The sequence below is a fragment of the Anabrus simplex genome, chromosome 6, assembly GCF_040414725.1.
Source record: "Anabrus simplex isolate iqAnaSimp1 chromosome 6, ASM4041472v1, whole genome shotgun sequence".
NCBI classification, from domain to species: domain Eukaryota; kingdom Metazoa; phylum Arthropoda; class Insecta; order Orthoptera; family Tettigoniidae; genus Anabrus; species Anabrus simplex.
This window is the reverse complement of record NC_090270.1, coordinates 201,772,533-201,792,019: the sequence shown is the minus strand read 5'-3', so window position 1 is coordinate 201,792,019 and position 19,487 is coordinate 201,772,533. Positions and strand designations below refer to the sequence as shown.

The following is a 19,487-nucleotide window of genomic DNA, read 5'->3' as shown; positions in this document are numbered from 1 at the left end:
CCCTAGTTGTTTGTTGTCATGTATTTATGGAATGGAGAAGGCCCACGGTTGGCTATTCACATATTCAGCACAAATAACATTCAGCTCCGTTTACCTGTAGGCTTATGACATGCTGCTCGCCATACAATGCAGAGATAAGGCTCTCAAGATCTCTCAAAATTTCTTGCAAGAAACAGTGCCTGCGCTAGTGTCGAGAAATCTTGAGACCCTGTCTCAGACTGCCCATCACTACTTCCAATTACAACTGGACTCTTCTATTGAAAGTATTCATACCAAATGTGAAGGATACAAAGACTTCACTGCTGCTGTACAAGAGATCTCAAAAAAGACAATACCTACGGGCTCGCGAAGAATGTATATTCCAGGACTAACGAGGAAGAATCACTGCTGAAAGAACTCCATGCTACCTACCGAATAAATCCTTTCTCTGAAGAGGTTACCAGCATATCCAATAAACCCAGTGAACTTATAGGTAAAAGAAAGAGAGAAAAATGGCAGAAGACTATCTCTGAGATCAATATGTCAAAGAGTAGCCAGAAAGCATGGACAACATTCCACTGACTATCTGGCATTAAACAACACAATGTAGGCTGCTATAATGTTACTCCACATCAAGTGGGCCATCAGTTAATCGTGAATAGGAAGCCTGATAAATCCATGCAGAAAAGACTCCCATGTCTCACCCAACCAGTAGTTGCTCAACCTTCCTGTCTGGATATAATGTTTACCCATGAGGAGGTAAAAAGACACCATCCAAAAGCTCGAAGTAGGAATGTCTGCAGGTTTAGATGGTATTAGGAACTCATTTCTTCAATTTTAGTATCCGCTCCGGGATGATCCCCCCATAACTCGCTAATGGCAAAAGTGATGGCACTCTTGAAAGCAGGTGAGACACCAGACAACCCCAAGAAATTCAGGCCTGTCTCTCTTCTGAGTCACTTTTCTTTTTTCTTTTTAAACTGTTTGAATGACTTATACTCAATCGAATGACTTCTCTTGTAGACAGTAAGCTAATTAATCAACAGGCAAGCTTCAGACCAGGACAATCGTGCACAGACCAAGTGCTGAATCTTACTTAGTACATTGAGTATGGATTTCAAAAGGGCCTTGTAACTTTCGCTGTTTTCATTGACCTGACCGCTGCTTATGATACGATCAACCACCGACTTCTCATACACAAGCTGTTTAAAATGACAGAAGACTTCAAATTTACAAGAATCATTCAATACTTGTCACTGAACAGATGTTCAAAGTGACACTTCAAGGTAAAGGAAGCCATTGGAGAAACCAGAAAAATGGTATCCCACAAGGTAGTCCTTGCACCAATTCTCATCAATATTTCCAACTAATGATCAACATATTGGACTGAATACCAGACATTTCCTCTTTGCTAATGATCTTGGTGTTGGAACTCTGTCCAGATCATTTTGGGAAGTAGAATTCAGGTTAAAGAACTGCCTCAATGAGTTGTCCCTGTATTACAGAGACAACTACCTTAAGCCGAATCGTAGGAAAACACAGGTTAAACTCTTTCATATACATAATTGTGCTGCTAATGACAAACCGAACATCAGTTGGGAAGGAAGGCAACTTGAGTTCACTCCTGCTGTCAAATACCTTGGAGTCCAGCTTGATTAGTCTCTTATTTTTAGAGCACATTGTCATTCTGTCAGTATAAAGGTCAGAGCTAGGAATAATCTACGACACATGTTAACGGGGTCAAGCTGGGGAGCACATCTAGCAACTGTACGAACTACGGCCCTGCCACGTTCTTTCTCTACAGATGAGTATACTTGTACTGTGTGGGTCATCTCTGTCCATTCCAAGAAAGTGGATATCACGTTTTTAACAACACCATTAATTCTGACTGATACATATAATACATAATATGATACATATAATTAATATGGAACAAATATTTTCCTCAACTGATTGAAGAGATTGCTCAGATACTAAAGCACATTACACTCATAATTCAATGAATGCAGTGTGATGGTTTCAGGGACAGAATAATTAGTGCAAGTTTATGACCAGATCGCTCTTCTGGTTTAATCCCTTCATCATCATCATCATCATCATCATCATCATCATCATCATCATCATCATCATTTTACAGTTCCAGTTTCTCGGGAACTCTTGATGAGCCTCTTCCATTCTGTCTTATTGAGGTATGTTCTGTGTCCTTCCCCGATCTGCAATGTCCATCTTTATGATGTCTATCCAGTGGGTTCCTGGTCTTCCCATCATCCATTTTCCTGCCATATGTCTCTCCAAGTTAATGTATGCTGTCCTTGTTGGCTCCATCATCATTACATGCCCAAACCACCTCAATCTGGACAGGCTGGCCCGATCTAACAATGATGTCTCAATCCCAGCTTCCTTCCTAACTACATCATTCCTTAACCCATTGACATACTAATTTAATAATAATAATGTTATTTGTTTTACGTCCCACTAACTACTTTTTAAGGTCTTCGGAGACGCCGAGGTGCCGGAATTTAGTCCCACAGGAGTTCTTTTACGTGCCAGTAAATCTACCGACACGGGGCTGTCGTATTTGAGCACCTTCAAATACCACCGGACTGAGCCAGGATCGAACCTGCCAAGTTGGGGTTAGAAGGCCAGCGCCTTAACCGTCTGAGCCACTCAGCCCGGCAACATACTAATTTTAACAAGCCTGTATATACCATTTTTTCATATGTAACATATAGTTTTACAGTACTGGTTTTATATGTATACATACTGCACCTATAGTTTTACAGTACTAGTTTTATACATATACCTATAATACTGAAATTTAAATGTTTGATGTGATGATAGAATGCAACCTGAAGAACACTTCAAATTCAAAGCAACCAAACACTTCTCACATTCATATCTCGTTGCACTTTTTTTCTTCCCAGCCTTGCATACCACACAGTCACGGCATGGAGTTTTTTTTTTTTTTTTTTTTAAGGGTTTGGGGGTATAAACCTAACAAAGTGTGACCACTGAGCAGCCTGGAGCCTAACAGGTGAAATGCGCTTTTGTGGTCTGCCCCATCTTGGATAGTCAGAAAGCACAACTCTCTCAAGTATTTGTTCTGCTGGAAGGGCTCTAAATTCTGCTAAGTGCTACTGCTTTTTTTTTTTTTTTCTTTTCTGGATAGCTTAACTGTTGAATATTGCAACATCCATGAGATAATAGAATATTTTCTTACATCCCTTAGCATACCTACGCATTACAGGGGAAGATGACAGCTGCTGATCCTGTTTGTCTATGCCATTCATGCAGTTGTTGTAATCTATTATTACATTTGGCTTTGAGATTATAGTATTTGTTTTTCTATCTAGTTTTCCTGTGCCTATCACTTCCTCCCTATCATGGCAAGTGGACAGAACAATAACAGCTTTCCTGTCCATAAATTTTAGTACCATTATCTTGTGTGAATACACACCCTTCTCCATTTGCCAGACCTGCACTCTTGAGGCATATTTTTCCTATTTACATGCATTTGTTTTTTTGGAAGATTTATTTAAGAACAGGGAGGGTGAAGTATACCAGTTATCAATATAAACTGTGTGGCCCTTCTCAAGATTTGGTTCCATAAGTTGCATAACAATAGCCTAACTCGACAACATTCCAGTCTCTTCTGCTTGGGCTGGTTTTTTCCCTGTATACAGTAAATAGAAAACCCCAGACAATATCCGATGTCAGACTCACAAATTTTATAGATTTTTATGCCAAATCGGGCCCTTTCTGTGGATTGAATTGGATGTTGCATAATCTTCCCCTAAATTTTACTAGACTTTCATCTACTGCTATAGCCTGTTCTGGATAGGGCAAATTTTCTTAGCTTGTCATTTTCCATGTGAGTTTCATTGTTTATGAAATGTAAAAATTTAGAAAGAATTACGAATCATTTGAGAGGCATAACTTTGGAGAAAAAGGGAGTGAGTATAGACTTTCGGATGGACCAATATGACTGTACGGTAGATTTTCTTATTTGGGCCATAAGAATGCATAAAGAAAAATAATCCTTGATTTCATCTGATGTTGTGGGAAACCATCAACTCATACTGGGTGAGGTAGGATATTTTGAGAAATACTGATCAGCAAAACAGTTTGTTTCGGTAGCAATTTCTTCCCATAAAGTCATGAACCATGTGTTGAAAAATGTGTAGAGGGGCCAGGTTGGGAGGGAGGTTCCTGTTTATGGTGGGCTTTATTCCAGAATTTCATGTAAAATTGTATTTGTATGGTTTATCACCTGTTTTACTCCAATTCCAGCTGTCTTCCTTTGCAATCTTTGTCTTTTTGGGGGCGGGCTGGGCTTCATTATCATCGTCACATTCAAACACGTCCTCACTTGTAGTAAAACTTTTTCTCAAGCTGCTATGACTTTCACCGCTAGTAAATAAACCTGTATCACTTTCTGAAGCTATATCACTGCCAGATTCACTCCCACTATCCTGTGAAATATGCTCAATTTAATTCCTCGTAATAGGAGGTTTGCTACAGCCGGCCATTTTTACTGACTAACACGTGTGGTGGAATCACTTTACTTTGAGATCGATTGCCGGTGGTGTGATGCAATCTACGCTGATAATTCCAACTTCAAGAGAGAGAGAGGGTGAGCAGAATCTCAGCTTTCAAGCAGTATACTACATTATCAATATCAAAGGGTAGAAAAGGGTCTACCTATTCAATACCATAAGCTTGTATATTGTCCTATAAAACTGGGACTAGTTTCGACCCCATATATATTGGGTCATCTTCAGCCACGCTACAATTGGAAGACATATGCACACATATAACCAATAATAAAACACTTTGGTATGCCACAATTTACAATCTTACTTTAAAACACTGATGAAGTCTGAACAACACATCCACAGTTGAAACTAAATGACACATCAAAACTGTAGTGGTTGATGCTGGCCTGGATTTCTCTTTATCTCATTCTTTTTTAGCTATCTTCCTTTCCTTTATTGAGGATCTTACTTTTTCATTCCACCAGGGTGTCTCTTTTTCCCTTACCCTTGCACTTGCCTTCCTACAAACCTCTATTGCTTCTTTTATCAAGGTGTTTTTAAAATCTTGCCCAATTTGCCTCACCACTTCTTCTGTAGGCAGTTGTCCTCTTTCCAATCTGTTGTAGTTCCCACACCTTAACTTTAGGTAATTTCCTGGTTGTTACCTTTGGTACACTAATGTATTTCAAATCTGTTACTAATAACCAGTGGTCGCTATTGAGGTTCTCACTTGGAATGACCTTGACATCAGTCACAAGTCTACTTCTTTCTTTATCTGTAATGACATACCGGGAATCAATGGCCGTCTTATTCTTTCCATCCCAACTGTAACGGGTAATCTTGTGACTGACTCTTTTGTTGAACCAACTGTTTTTTACTACCAAACAGTTTCTTGTGCAGAAGTCTAGGAGATGTTCCCCTTCAGAATTCCTTCTACTATGGCCATGTTCCCTTCACCTTTTCATAGCCTTTCCTGCCTGTCCCAAGCTGTGTGTTGAGGTCCCAAATGATGATTGCCCTCTCTTCACTGATGGTCTCTTCTAGGTCTTTGAGAAACTTGTTCTTTTCATCTTGACTGCAACCCGTCTGAGGCGTATACACTTTCACCAGTGTCAGCTTCTCTTTCCCAAAATGAACTGTTGCCTTTATAATTCTCTCATTGATGTACTGGATCTCTGTAATACCATCTAACTCTTTTGACAATATCAATCCTACTCCATTTCTCGTCTCTCTGTTGTTACCATTCCAGTAGAGGGTATTTTTCCTCAACTCTTTCTTTCCTTTAATTTCACTAAGTCCTAGGACTGATATTTTCCTTCTCTCCATGATGTCCATGAACTCTTCACATTTCCCAGTCGAACTCAGTACATTGATTGTTCCTATTAGAATGTGTTGTCTTCTCCGGGGTTGTTGCACAATCGCAAGGCCTGGCCTATCATCAGGCTGATAGCTGGTGTGGGTCTGCAGGTGCTGTTGTCTACTCTGAGTTCTTTGTTTGCATCCGAAGCTCATATAAGTTTACAATGGCGAAAAATGAAAGTATCCTCCTATTCAATACATCATATATTCCGTCATTAGACGGAGTAAACAAGTTCAGACATGTTTCGGCTCGTTTGAGCCATCTTCAGTGAAAAAATTAGGGGGGTTGGAATAATTATTTACATAATATGAGTTGAAAAAATGCTAAAAAACATAATGAAAGCGTAAATGAAAAAACAAACAAAAGAGAGCCTAGACGGAAACAAAATAGCACAAATATACAATATTTACATCAATATGCAGAGCAAAACAACTTATTGCGACAAAATTCAGTGAAACAGGTGTTAATTTGAAATAATAATTGATACTAAAAACTGCGTTAACCTAAGAAACAAGGGAATGAGAAAACAAATGATTCCCTTGTTTCTTAGGTTAACGCAGTTTTTAGTATCAATTATTATTTCAAATTAACACCTGTTTCACTGAATTTTGTCGCAATAAGTTGTTTTGCTCTGCATATTGATGTAAATATTGTATATTTGTGCTATTTTGTTTCCGTCTAGGCTCTCTTTTGTTTGTTTTTTCATTTACGCTTTCATTATGTTTTTTAGCATTTTTTCAACTCATATTATGTAAATAATTATTCCAACCCCCCTAATTTTTTCACTGAAGATGGCTCAAACGAGCCGAAACATGTCTGAACTTGTTTACTCCGTCTAATGACGGAATATATGATGTATTGAATAGGAGGATACTTTCATTTTTCGCCATTGTAAAGTGAAAACCGTCAATACGGAATGATTCTAATATCTTGTAATGCTCATATAAGTGTTGAAAGCGATTGCAGTTACTCTCCAGCTGACTTGCTAGGCCTAACGTTACAGAAGATTTTCTGTCAGGGTTATCTCCCTTAACCTTCAGCAGTCCCCTGCCACATCTGCAAGGCAGCAGCTTCCTGATGAATTTATATATCATTACCTACAGAATGGCTTCAACAAGTCCCCTAAGGGTGAGCATAAGTTGGGGACCATTGGACCCATAGCTGAATCTAGTACTGTATTGTTTCTACTTGTGCTAGGCTCCTCACATTCATCGATCCTGTCAAACTTCCCTTAGTCAACTCCAGTTCTCATTCGACCCACATGGTATTAGGTTTGCAAGGCGGGACTTTCATGAAAGCAGCTAACCAATCTGAGTCCTTTAGAATGATATTGAATTGCATCAGTTATATTCATTATTGCTGACCAGCTCCAGTTACCTGGGTGTGGTGTAAAAGTTCCCTCCATCACTGTCTGTCTATGATCCATTCTTCTTTCACAACCATCTCCCAATCTGGTCCTCCCTATCCTACATTCTTCTTCACTAAATCGGTCCATTTTTCTCTAGGCTGCCAAGATTTTTTTTGTTTCACTGAGTCCGAATATGGATATATTCCTCCTTTCCATCACATTTATAAGTTCTTCTGTTTTTCCAGTTAGAGACAAAATATTCATTGTCATGTTTCTTACCTTTCTTACAAGCCTGTCCATATATGGAGCCATATTGGCCATCATACCTGAAAGATTTGCTTGAAGACTGTGTCCCATGTGGTAAAGTTTTTAATCCAAGGCTGCTGTCATGTTTGAAGGCACTACAAATGGTTTGCTAGGCCTAACACAGATCTTCATGTTGATATTTTGTTTTGTCAGTGCCCGACAAGCCTTTCCTCATGTCAGTATACTCGGGAGTCTGATTGCAATGATTGTCCACTGAGTGATGAGATAACTACATACCTATGCCAACCAGTCAAATAAAATCAATAAGTCATCACTTAACTGCATTTAGGGTTGCCACTCAGGTGACAGATTCACTATCAATTGTTTATTTAGTCTTTTCTTCAATGATTTCAAAGACCTAAGAAATTGATGATGATGATGCTTGTTGTTTAAAGGGGCCTAACATCGAGGTCATTGGGCTCCAACTAAGAAATTTATCAAACCTTTCCTGTGACAAACAGTTCCTAATTCCTCTTTCTCTAAATCAATATTTGCCCTAATTTGCCTTCTTGAATTTCATATTATGATTTTTCCTAACTTTAAAAGCTCCAATCAAGCTTATTCATCTACTAATGTCATTCCACACCACCTTTTTTCACTGATAGCTCAGAACCTAACTTAGTTGAGCAGCTCATCTCCTTACTCCCAAGCCTTTCCAGCTCAAAGTTTGACATATTTTCACCCATCAACACAGTAATTAAAACAGAGGACTTTTCCTCTTGGTCAAACTTACAACCTGACTCGAAACAGACTTTCAACGTATTAGGTCGTGTTACGTACATGTAGTACGTGTTGAAGAGATGTTAAGTACAGAACAAAAATGGCCAGCCGGACACCAGTGGGATTCGAACCCACAACCTCCCGATTTCGCGTCGGTTGCTCTACCAATTGAGCTATGGTGGCCTAGGCCATTTTTGTTCTGTTTGAAAGGATCTGAGCTACAGGTCTGGCACTCCTGCTAGCACACTGTAGAGTGCGTTTAAGACCTAGACAATGTTGTGAGATGAGCTGCAGATAATGGTATGCTAGCACACTGTAGAGTGCGTTTAAGTGCCAGACCTGTAGCTCAGATCCTTTCAAACAGAACAAAGATGGCCTAGGCCACCATAGCTCAATTGGTAGAGCAACCGACGCAAAATCGGGAGGTTGTGGGTTCGAATCCCACTGGTGTCCGGCTGGCCATTTTTGTTCTGTACTTAACATCTCTTCAACACGTACTACATGTACGTAACACGACCTAATACGTTGAACGTCTGTTTCGATTACAATGGGGTCGTGAAAATTCAATATTCATTTACAACCTGACTTTTCATCCCATTTACTATCATACCATTATCTGCAGCTCATCTCACAACATTGTCTAGGTCTCTTTGCAGTCACTCACAATCCTGTAACTTGTTTATTACTCAGTACAGTATAAAATCATCCAGCCTGGCTGGTGGCCATGATTGTCAAAGTGTCAAGTGTGTATTTTCTGACACTGTGGTTAGCCAGTCCAAGTCCTGCTGGTCAAAAAATATTTCACCATCAGAATGTTGGCAGGCAAGGTAGGAGAAGTAGTGGCATACAATTTTTAATCACTAGATTGCATGCCAAAACTACTTCTCAAGTCATTTCGTACATCAACACTTCAGGAATGAGTGCCGTTACATGTTCCTCTACGTGGTGTATTTTTGGTTATGTTTTTGACAATAAGATAAGAAATTTCAAGATTAACTTTTTATACGGACTCATTTTTAGTGTTATGTTTTTGAGTGTTTTATTACCTTTATATTTTATTTTTAAGGCTGAATGAGGCTCAGAGGGGCCAAAACATGTTACCAATGGTGTGGTTTTCCTTCAAATTCTTTTTAAGGTACATTTTATCATCATCATCATCATCATAATCATAGGTTGTTCTGTCATCCGACAGGTCCAATCATGGCTGTGATCTCCATGTCTCTCGATCTTGTGCCCTTTCCTTCAATTCTGCATAATCTTCCTTTCTTTTTCTAATACTGTCTAATAACTGATATCGTCTCCTTCCCCTCCCTCGTTTTCCTTTCATCACCCCTTCCATTACTACTCCTAGTAAAGTCTTAGATTATGCCCTATACAATTTGTCTTCCTTTTTTCGATTACTGACAGCATGCTCCTCACTTCTCCCACTCCCTTCAGAACTTCCTCTTTTGATATTTTGTCTTCCCAGACTACTCTTTCAATTCTTCTCCAAATCCATATCTCAAATGCCTCTATTCTTCTCTGTTTTTCCTTCCTTAATATCCATGTTTCAGCACCATATAGAGCTATACTCCATACGTAACACCTTGCAAGTCTCTTCCTCAGATCTTTCTCTAGCAGGCCTTTCCTTGGCTAAGGCAATTCAAGCTTTTATGTCTGTTATAGAGTGAAGGTCTTCAGTCACAATACTTCCAAGATACTTAAACTTATTCACCTGTTCAATAATTTCTTCCCCTATATTGATTGTCGCTTTTTCACCTTTACCTCCCAAGAATCGTGAATTTGGTTTTCTTTTTGTTTATGCTCATTCCATACTCTTTACACTTTTTATTTAATTCTCTCAGTGGTTCAAGCTTCACATGAACATGCTGGCAGTCTTTTTATTCGTGTATTAATTTCGGTACCTCTCGCTTTATTAAAATTATTATTATCCTACCTTTAGTCTGTTATTTCTTTTTGTAGCTTTCTATTCAAAGATTGCAAGTTCCCTTTGGCATGCATTCATGTCGCAGGTTTAATGGAAACTATTTCGCTTCCTTACTCTCTCTGAATGTTGACCCTGCTGCCTTTCATTCTCGGTGTCTGATTGGCTACTTTCACCTGGACATGGCTGTTTACATCATCGGCAACATTCTCGCCAATTGGTACCGATAATTTATCCTTCCGTTGCTGTCCTAGCTTTCATTGGATACTTTTTGTAATCTATTATTACGGTCCCTTGGAAATATTTATTCATTTTTTATTGTTAATATTTCTCCAGGACATTTTTACCAATTATTCTGTGTTTTTCTTATTCCTTTGTTTTGCTCTATAGTAATGTTATTGTTAGTTTTTTCAGTACTACTTTCATTCTCCGCTTCGAGAACTTTCTCCGCTGCTACATAACGTCAGCTCCTGCCTTGCTATTCCGCACTCATCAGCCGAGTTCTTCTCGGCCCAGCTCTCTACCGCAACAAGCTGCTAACATTATCCGGCTGCATAGCATAGCCATTTGGGCTATGTCTTGATCGGCATGGGCTTTCTTCAATTCTCGGCGTATCTGCCGACAAACATGAGTGCATCAAGAGGTTCCTTTGAGAGGACATTTCTGATTGATGTTTGTTGTTTAAAGGGGCCTAACATCGAGGTCATCGGCCCCTAATGGTACGAAATGAGACGAAATGAAATGACAACTTAAAAGTTCAAAATCCTCCACTGACCAGAATTCAAAGCGTGAGGACGAAGAATGAATGGATGGACGGATATGAATTTACAATGATCAGTGGATCCGACCCACAGTGCCTCACATGTACAGAAGCTGGCACAAAACAATAGTATTACTGACCAAGGGACTGCTTCTATAGCACGATGCTGAACTGATTATGCTTATAGTCTAAACGGGTTCAAAATCCAGGTCATCGGCCCCTCATATTGGTATTGATCGCTAGGAAAGTAGAACCATGCTATGTGTAATGTTGCGGTACTAATCAAAAGTAACGGACACGCGTGGTATTCCACACATTATGGTACTATTCACAGGTAGTGTAATGCGCACATGTAAAACAGATCTATGATGATCGCGGCGCTATTTACATGTAACACAAACCTATAAAGGCAACGCAAACCTATGGCGTTCCTCACATAAGTGGACTAACCACAGGGACTCGTATTATCCCATGGAATTCCTCACACAGTGGGAACTGAGCATAGGTAAGGCACAACCATGGTGTCGCTCATATAGGGGTACGAATCACAGGTACTGTAGGACCCACCTCCTGATTCACACACTGTCGCTACTAATCACAAACCTATTGCGTACCTAACATAGTGGTACTAAAAAACCAAACCAAACCCCATGGCACACAGCCCTTGAAGGGCCTTGGCCTACCAAGCGACTGCTGCTCAGCCCGAAGGCCTGCAGATTACGAGGTGTCATGTGGTCAGCACGACGAATCCTCATGGCCGTTATTCTTGGCTTTCTAGACCAGACATAGTGGTACTACGCGCAAGTAAATGCGACCCATGGTGTTCCCTGCGTGATGGTACTAATTAGAGGTAGTCCCATGGTTCTAATTGGATCATTCCTTGGTCGCCCCTTACGACAGGTAGGGGATACCGAAGGGTGTATTCTTCGTCTGTGTCCCCCACCCACAGGGGGCTGTGTGTTTGGTCCGCGAGAGGTATTTTATTTCCCTCAAGTCCAACTGCAAGCCGGTTAGGACCCCCCTATCCGCCACCTGGGACGCGCTACGTGGGAGTATCACCTCTCCCCCTGCTACGCCAGGAGGACATTTCTTTAAGAGACTGGCTTTTCTATTCATCCTTGGGATCTTTAATTGCCAGTCACTTTAATGCGTGGTCGAATATTTTAATATATCACTTTTAATGAAGATCCAGCTGGACTTTGCACTCCCTGGAGGAATATCATAAATTTCACTCTCTGAGAGTTTTGATTCTAGTCATTCGAATATTGTGATGGAATGTCATGAATATCTCCTCTTCAAAGAGCTGATAATTAAATGAATTATATTTAATGTATTATCTTTTTCAAATTTAATACTTAACCTTCTAGCTCAAAGACGACAATCTTCTATTGTATTCAATATTCGTCGTGCAAAACCGGTGGCAATTATGCTCAAGGTCAAGCACCTAAATTTGTGGTCTTTTCCCTGCTTTCAATTGTTCGGTTATTGTTATTCAGTATATAATTTAAATAAATGTTGTAACTGCTGTTCCTCTTAACCCGCTTTCTTCTTTATTCCCGTAAAACTTTTGATTCCTTATTCTAAGTTTCCTCCATGGTGCCAAAATCTGGGACAGCAGATTTTTTAAATTGAGTTATACTAATTACAATTGTAACCGTTTCAGATTTTGTGTGAATATATTCTGCTAGATCCCGATGCAGCCTGTCGATACTAGAATGCTGCCCGAAGATAAACTCATCTGAGCCCATGCTGCCTATAAGGGCCAACTCAACCTATTTCATAAGCTCCTTTCCACATGGGAAGATGAAACCGGTAATGTTGATAATCTTGTTCAAAGTTAAAAAATTATGAGGCAGCTTATAATTGTTATGACGAGACTCAAACTAATTTGGAAATTCAGTCTATCGAGCAGGCACTGGACAGGGAGGAGGTAGACAACCTTAACTTTGAGGGTCATGCTCAGGCTGTACAAATTATCAGGTGAGTCACTCAAATTTTAAAGCAGGAAGAGTTATCTAACTCTACTCCTAATTTTGGATTGTTGAAAACTTCCAAGATTTCCGCTCAAGTTTCTTTACCTAAAATACAACTTCTTTATTTTTCTGGTAGCAAAGAAGACTGGGATTCATTTTTTGAATTATTTGATTCCCTAGTTAATAGAAATGAATTACCGTACTTCCCTATATTCAGAAGTTTCATTACCTTCGCTTCGTAGTACAAGGTTCTGCATTAAAGCTTATCGAGTCCCTTTCACTTACTAGCGATAATTACTCTATTGCCCTAGATCTGTTGAAAGAGCGCTTTGGTAACCCTTGCTTAAGAATTCAGCAGCACATGTGAGCCCTGTTTAACTTGCCTTCCACCAAGGCGGATAAGGAGCAATCGTTTCATGCGCTATTGGATACCGTGGAGTTGCATGTAAGAGCTTTATCAACTCTGAATGAACCTGTCCAACACTGGGACTCTTTTCTGGTGAACTTAATTTCTTTTAAATTTGACTCGGACACACTAAGGATCTGGGAGCTTGCAGTATCTAGTCTCTTATAATATAATAATTCAGTTTTCCAAAAAAAGGTGTCCAATTTTGTCAGCTGTTGCCATTCAGGTGGGCAACCACTCCTTTAATTCAGTTAGCAAACAGTTTCATCCCTCTAAGGCTTCTAAATTTAAATCTTTCCCTAAAACTCAGGTGTTGACAGTTCGAACTAAAACCTCCAAATGTGTATGTTGTTCCGAAAACCATCTTTTGTATTACTGTCCTCAATTCAAGTCATTGTCTATAGACGACTGAAGGCAAACGTTTCAAGCGAACAAACAATGTTTCAATTGTCTGTCTGGGAATCATTTATTGAACAAATGTAATTCTACAAATTTCTGCAAACAATGTGGATTAAAGCAATATTCCTTAATACATTGGCATAATGGTGGCACCAGTACTGGTTCATTACCTGATGAGCTTGTTCAAAGTAATGTTCCATCTAACGGCGCACAAACTTTAACTCAAGGGGCTTCTTCCCTTCGAGGTTCTCAAGTTTTGCTCTCTACCGCTGTTGTTAAAATCAAAGACACTAGTGGCCGATGGACATCAGTTTGATGTCTCTTGGACAATGCTGCTACTCACGATTTTATCAGTGAAAGTTTAATAACAAAATTAGGTCTGGAAAAAATTCCTACTGATGTCGAAGTCACAGTTCCACCAGCTTTGTAAGAATTTGTGTCAAAGATTCAACGCAGAATAATGTAATTTTTAATCTAGTTGTTTAGCTATCGATGTTATAGGCAATAATCCCCCTCTTTTTTCCTTTGATACTTGTAACTGGACTATTCTATCTCATGTCAAGTTGGCTGATCCCATCTCTTTTTAGAGTGCTCCTGTAGAGCTTCTATTACGTACCGATATTTTCTGGAGAATGCTATTATTTGAGAAGGTTAGAATTTTGCCTAATGTCTTTGCACGGCAGACAAAGTTGGGTTGGATTCTTATCAGACGTCTTTCTAAAAACTTGGTCCAGTCCAAATCCCAATGCCATTTCATCACTACTAATGATCAACCTGATTTGGAAAGATTCTGGAAATTGGAGGAATGTTCTTCAGAACTTTTCCAGCATTCCGATCGAGAGGAAATTTGCCAACAGCTTTTCCAACAAACCACTTCTTGTAACCTTGAGGGCAGATTTGTGGTCCAGCTTCCTCGCATCTCTAATCCTCCCGTCTTAATGGAAACTAAACCTCGCGCTTTTAAGGCTCTTCTCGCTGTTGAATCTAAATTTAAGGATGACTCCTTTCTTAAACATCAATACTCTCAATTTATGGAAGATCATGAAGCTTTAAACCACATGGAGGTTGTAAAGAGAACTGAGGATACTAGTCTTTCAAATTAGGTAACACCTTAACCATTATCCGGAAGAGCGAAAAAGAAAACTTGAAAAAAATTTGAGTAGTTTATTTAATGGCTCCACCTTGGACAGTCAAGGAATTTCCTTGAACGACACTTTGTTGACCGGCCCCCCAATTCAAAAGAATAGTGGATAAATCAGCTTGAATTTTCTACTGTTCCCTGTTGCTGTTATAGCTGATATTCAACAAATGTATCGTCAGATTCTGGTTGATCCTCCTCAACAAGATTTGCAAAGAATTTCTTTGGCGCAATAATAAAAAATAAAAAAAACTGTGAAGATCTTTTGGTTAAAAACCCTGACTTATGGGTTAAAACCTTCCGCCTTTTCAGCTATTAGGATCCTCCAACATCTTGCTGAACTTGACGGCTGCTCATTTCCTCTAGAAGTTAAACAAGCTTTGACTTCTTCCTTTTATGTGGATGATTTTTTAGCTTCTTTTCCACAGTGTCTGAAGCTACCCGGGTGGCTGAAGGCTTGGTCCTGTTGCTTTAAGGTGGTGGATTTTCTTTGCATAAATTGTGCTTCAACTGTAGTGAATTTTTAACTTCTTTTCCTAACAAGACTCTGGTTTTTAATTCCTTGGAATTATTTAAGGATGAAACTAGTTAAGGCTCTCGGTTTATATTGGTGTCCTAAGCAGGACTCGTTTACCTATAAAGTCTCGCTGTCGCCAGATCCTCCCATTGCTAAGCATGAAATTCTATCAGAAATCGCTAAAATTTTTGATCCTCTGCAATTTTTTGCTCCGACAGTGGTTGTAGCGAAACTTTTCATGCAGGAATTGTGGTCTTTGAAAACTGACTGGGATGAAGTTGTACCTACAGCCTTTCTTCAAAGATGGCTCAAGTACAGAAATATGGTCTTGAAATTTCCGCTGTTTCTATTCCCAGAGTTCTTATTGAGCACCCTCCTGTGGACAATTTAAAGCTTCATCTGTTTGCTGATAGTTCCAAAAAGGCGTATGAGTGTTGCGCCTATATCATTTCCAGTAATGACCCATCTTTCTCTAATCTCGTGTTTTCGAAATCTAAGGTCGCTCCTTTAAAAATTATCTACCTAGGCTAAAGCTTTGTGCTGCTTTATTGGCCGTGAATTTAGCTGACAAACTGCTTCAGAATTTGAAAGTGTGTATTTATAAAACCTTATTTTGGACTGATTCTACAATTGTTCTATCTTGGTTAGCAAAGCCTGCTTCTCATTGGCAGCCTTTTTTTGCTAACAGAATTGCAAAGATTCAGGATCGCGCCTCTGTTGATTTGTCGCATTATGTTCCCACTTGCAAAAATCCTGCTGATGTCATCTCGAGAGGATGTACTCCTAAACAATTAGCAAGCTTTAAATTATATTTGCATGGCCCGTCTTGGCTCATCCAGTCCCCCTTACAATGGCCAACTTACCCCAACTAGGAAGGTTGTTAAGCCAACCGAAGCTTGTAAAGCTCTGGTTGCTGTACATGTTGCCATGGAAACTTTCCCTCTGCTTCAAAAACTTGTAAGAGTGATGGCCTATATTTTAAGATGGAAGTTCTTTCTATTAGACCAGCCTTTGAAACTTCAAATACTTTTAACTGCTATAGAATTAAGAGCGGCCACTGCAAAAATTGTATTTTTGGTGCAGCAGGAAACCTTTATTGAAGAATTTCGATCCCTGAGCAAGGGTCTTCCCTTGAACAGGAGTAGCAAGCTTTTGTCTTTGTCCCCTTATCTCGATCCTGACAACATTATAAGAGTAGGCGGAAGACTTTCTGCTTTGCCGGAACATAAGAGACATCCTATTATTTTGCCTTCTAAGCATCATGTCACCAAATTGATCATAAGGCAATTCCATGATCAGAATTTGCATGCTGGCGCTCGCACCTTGTTATATCTCATTCATGAACATTATTGGCTTATTAATGGAATTCACGAGGTCAACTCTGTGATAAGCAAATGTGTCAGGTGTTTTCCTGCTAAGCCTTCACCTGCCTCTCAGCTTATGGGTGATTTACCTTCTTTTAGATCTCAATCTTGTCGGCCTTTTCAATTCACTGGTGTTGATTACGCCAGTCCCTTCCAATATCGCACTAACCCTGTAAGGTATACCTCGAAGATCTTAGGTAAGGCTTATATCGTCTTATTTATCTGTATGGTCACTGGTGCCATTCATCTTGAACTCGTGACTAATGCCTCTACTTCTTATTTTCTAGCTGCTTTCTCTCGATTTTCTTCTCGTAGAGGTGTTCCTTCAAAAGTTTTTTCTGATAATTCTAGAACCATTTTTGGAGCTTCTGAAGAACTGAAGCGAGATATTTTCTCTTCCTCAGCTCAACAGGAGATAAAAGATTTCTTATGTGAAATGATTTAAGTGGAATTTCATTCCCCCATATGGAGCTCATCTTGGTGTCGTAGGTTATGATCTTCATTTCCGTGTTGACGTATAACTAATAAGATAGAGTTTGAAGGATGTTCCACCATTCAACACATTGTAAACAAAAATAACAATCATGATGATTGTTATCAGATTCCCCTTGATTTTATATTCAACAAGAACTGATGACTCCAAGGGAGTTGAAACCGGTCTTTGCCCAATAATTTAATATATTTTACAATGTGTTGAATGGTGGAACATCCCTCAAACTCTGTCTCATCATGGTGGTCATTGGGAATCTTGCATTAAACATACCAAACATCATTTGAAAAGAATTTTGAATTCATCTTCCTTATGAAGAATTTAATTATTTCCTCATTCTTATTGAGGGCATAGTTAATTCTAGGCCACTTACTCCTTTGTCTCAGGATCCACTAGATCTCCTTCCTCTCACGCCTGCGCATTTTTTGGTAGGTCAGTCATTGACTTCCTCTCGTCCAGTGTCGCTACGGAGACCTGACTATTCTGTACCAATTAAATGGAAGAACGTGGAAGCTGCTTGAGATAGATTCTGGCAGTGCCGGTGGCTGGAGTACCTGGGGCAGCTTCAGATAAAAATAAATGGAAGGTGGATCAACCTAACCTAAAAGAGGGCGACTTTGTTCTCCTTCGTGAGCCAAGCCCTCTAGTTTGGCAATTGGGTAGTTATTCAGCATTTTGCTGGACGTGATAAAAAGGATACGGGTTGTTAAGGTCCGCACAAATGGTTGAGTCTTTATCAGACCTATTACATCCTTTTGTCCTCTGCCTTTAGATACTTCATGATTTATATGTAAGTCCTGGAAGAGTTTCTCTTTTATGGATTCTCTTGCTCTCCCCCCAGTATGGTTCATGCTTCACATGAACATGTTGGCAGTCTTTTTATTCGTGTATTAATTTGGTACCTCTCGCTTTATTAAAATTATTATCATCCTACCTTTAGTCTGTTATCTCCTTTCGTAGCTTTCTATCCAAAGATTGCAAGTTCCCTTTGGCATGCATTCATGTCGCAGGTTTAATGGAAACTATTTCGCTTCCTTACTCTCGGTATGTTGACCCTACTGCCTTTCATTCTCGGTGTTTGACTGGCTACTTTCATCTGGGCATGGCTGTTTAAGTCACTGGCAACTTTCTCACCGATTGGTACCGATAATGTATCCTTCCGTTGCTGTCCTAGCTTACACTGGATACTTTTTGTAATTTATTGTTTTGGTACCTTGGAATTATTTATTCATTTTTTATTGTTAATATTCCTCCAGAACTTTTTTCCCGATTATTCTGTATTTTTCTTATTCCTTTATTTTGCTCTATAGTAATGTTATTGTTAGTTTTTTCAGTACTACTTTCACCAGGATAACCTGATTCAAGAACTGGAAAAAATCCAATGAAAAGCAGCTCGATTTGTTCTGGGTGAATTCCGACAAAAGAGTAGCGCTACAAAAATGTTGCAAAGTTTGGGTTGGGAAGAACTGAGAGAAAGAAGAAAAGCTGCTCGACTAAGTGGTATGTGATAGAAATAACAACAGTAAGTTATTTATTAGACCACCTAATCAATACAAAGTCTAGTCTTGGATGAATTACATAAATTTGTTAACTAATAGTGGTACATGTTTCGCCTTCCCTGAAGGCATCATCAGCCATAGTCTTAACCTTAAATTAAAAATAAGCGTCTAAATAACATGTAATAATGAAATGAATTTTAAAATCTTGAGGAGATTTGAAGTAAAATAACATTAAAAATAAGAATGATGGTTTAAAAAATACAATGTGATGAGATAATAGTGGAAGTATTAACAAAATTAACATTAGAAGGTTGCTAAAATAAGTGCAATGGATAAAAACAACAGATTGTTATACAACAAGTAGTAAGATTGCATAAAAATAAAGTTGATAGTCTGGCGGTTTTAATTAGACGATGGCAGAAAGATCGTATATAATCAAAGTAAAGAAGAGAGAATAAAAGTCAAAGGTTGGTCGAGAGATCCGAAGTTAATCATAATCTTGAAGATAAAAGACAAAAGTCGGGGTCATATCGTGAAGTTGTGAAGTTATCCATTGCACTTATTTTAGCAACTTTCTAATGTTAATTTTGTTAATACTTCCACTATTATCTCATCACATTGTATTTTTTAAATCATCATTCTTATTTTTAATGTTATTTTACTTCAAATCTCCTCAAGATTTTAAAATTCATTTCATTATTACATGTTATTTAGACACTTATTTTTAATTTAAGGTTAACACTATGGCTGATGATGCCTTCAGGGAAGG

The 19,487-nt window shown here is 39.0% G+C and overlaps 2 non-coding genes across 2 annotated transcripts; one reads left to right on the top strand and one right to left on the bottom strand.

The window, feature by feature from the left end:
- Positions 1 to 8,354: 8,354 nt before the first annotated feature.
- On the bottom strand, positions 8,355 to 8,431 carry TRNAS-CGA (transfer RNA serine (anticodon CGA)). Its single transcript has one exon. It is a non-coding gene; the product is annotated as a tRNA-Ser (tRNA).
- Positions 8,432 to 8,628: 197 nt separating this feature from the next.
- On the top strand, positions 8,629 to 8,705 carry TRNAL-CAA (transfer RNA leucine (anticodon CAA)). Its single transcript has one exon. It is a non-coding gene; the product is annotated as a tRNA-Leu (tRNA).
- The last annotated feature ends 10,782 nt before the right edge of the window (positions 8,706 to 19,487 follow it).